The sequence below is a fragment of the Arachis hypogaea genome, chromosome 3, assembly GCF_003086295.3.
Source record: "Arachis hypogaea cultivar Tifrunner chromosome 3, arahy.Tifrunner.gnm2.J5K5, whole genome shotgun sequence".
Lineage (NCBI taxonomy): Eukaryota > Viridiplantae > Streptophyta > Magnoliopsida > Fabales > Fabaceae > Arachis > Arachis hypogaea.
In genome coordinates this window covers 63868907-63871157 of record NC_092038.1, presented here as the reverse complement: position 1 = coordinate 63871157, position 2251 = coordinate 63868907, and the positions used below count along the sequence as shown (strand labels likewise).

Here is a 2251-nt window from a genome sequence, read left to right as displayed (position 1 = left end):
GACAGATCAGAGATTAAATTGGCTAAATTAGAAGTGTTTTGTTCAGAATTCTCTGTCTCTGTTGCTGAGAAGATGATGGAAAAGGCTTGCTATTGCTCAGCCTATTGCGTCCACCATTGTTAAAGCCTTGTTGAGGCTTTTGTTGATCCTTCCATGAGAAATTTGGATGATTTCTCCATGATGAGTTATAGATGTTTCCATAAGGTTCACCCATGTAATTAACCTCTGCCATGGCAGGGTTCTCAGGATCATAAGCTTCTTCAGAAGTTGCCTCTTTAGTACTGTTGGATGCATGTTGCCATCCATTCAGATTTTGAGAGATCATGTTGACCTGTTGAGTCAACACTTTGTTCTGAGCCAATATGGCATTCAGAGCATCAATTTCAAGAACTCCTTTCCTCTGAGGTATCCCATTATTCACGGAGTTCCTCTCAGAAGTGTACATGAATTGGTTGTTTGCAACCATATCAATGAGTTCTTGAGCCTCTTCAGGTGTTTTCTTTAGGTGAATAGATCCACCTGCAGAATGGTCCAATGACATTTTCGAAAATTCAAACAGACCATAATAGAATATATCTAATATGGTCCATTCTGAAAACATGTCAGATGGACATCTTTTGGTCAGCTGCTTGTATCTTTCCCAAGCTTCATAGAAGGATTCACCATCTTTTTGTTTGAAGCTTTGAACATCCACTCTTAGCTTGCTCAGCTTTTGAGGAGGAAAGAATTTATCCAAGAAGGCAGTGACTAGCATATCCCAGGAGTCCAGGCTATCCTTGGGTTGTGAATCCAACCATATTCTAGCTCTGTCTCTTACAGCAAAAGGGAAAAGCATGAGTCTGTAGACTTCAGAATCAACTCCATTTTTACAGTCTCACAGATCTGCAAGAACTCAGTTAAAATCTGATAAGGATCTTCAGATGGAAATCCATAAAACTTGCAGTTTTGTTGCATTAAGGCAACTAGCTGAGGATTCAGCTCAAAGTTGTTGGCTCCAATGGCAGGAATGGAGATGCTTCTTCCATCAAATTTGGATGTTGGCTTTGTGAAGTCACCAAGCATTCTCCTTGCATTATTATTATTTTCGGCTGCCATCTCCTTCTCTTGTTCTAATGTTTCTGAAAGGTTACCTTTAGATTGTTGTAACTTAGCTTCTCTTAATTTTCTCTTCAGAGTCCTTTCAGGTTCTGGATCAATTTCAACAAGAGTTCCTTTTTCCTTGTTCCTGCTCATATGAAAGAGAAGAAAACAAGAAAAGAAGAGGAATCCTCTATGTCACAGTATAGGGATTCCTTTATGTTAGTAGAAAAAGAAAGGGGAGAAGAATGAAGAAGAGTGGGTTCGGATATTTAGGTGAAGAGAGGTGAAGAGAAGTGTTAGTAATTAAATAATTAAATAGAAGAAGAGGAGAGATAGAAAATTTTCGAAAATAATTTTGAAAAAGTGGTTAGTGATTTTCGAAAATTAAAGATATAATTAAAATTAAAATTTAAAACAATTAAAAAGAATTTTTGAAAAAGAGATGAGATATTTTCGAAAATTAGAGAGGGATAGGTAGTTAGTTGGTTTTGAAAAAGATAAGAAACAAACAAAAAGTTAAATAGTTAGTTGAAAGAGATATTAAAATCAAATTTGTAAAGATAAGAAGATAAGAAGTTAGATAAGATATTTTGAAATCAAATTTTTTGAAAAAGATAAAATTTTGAAAAATATATGATATAAAAGATAAGATAAAAAGATATGATTAAAAAGATAAAAAAGATATTTTGAAAAAGATTTGATTTTAAAATTAAAATTAATTACTTGACTAACAAGAAACTAAAAGATAAAATTCTAGAATTTAAAGATTGAACCTTTCTTAACAAGAAAGTAACAAACTTCAAATTTTTGAATCAATCACATTACTTGTTAGCTAATTTTTGAAAATATGATGTAAAAGATAAGAAAAAGATTTTGAAAAATATTTAAAAAAAATTTCGAAAATTAATAAGAAAAAAGGAAAAGATTTAATTTTTGAAAAAGTTTTGAAAAGATAAGATTTTTAAAATTGAAAATTTGACTTGACTTGTAAGAAACAACTAATTTTTAAAATTTTTGACTAAGTCAACTCAAATTTTCAAAAATTAGGAGATAAAAAAGGAAAAGATATTTTTTTGATTTTTGAATTTTTTTATGATGAGAGAGAAAAACACAAAAATGACCCAAAACATGAGAATTTTGGATAAAAACACAAGATGCATGCAAGAACACT

General features: G+C 31.7%; 1 non-coding gene across 1 annotated transcript; it reads left to right on the top strand.

Moving 5' to 3' along the window:
* The first annotated feature begins 599 nt into the window (after window positions 1–599).
* LOC112793793 (small nucleolar RNA R71) lies at window positions 600–703 on the top strand. Its single transcript, XR_003198487.1, has one exon. It is a non-coding gene; the product is annotated as a small nucleolar RNA R71 (small nucleolar RNA).
* Window positions 704–2251: the final 1548 nt, after the last annotated feature.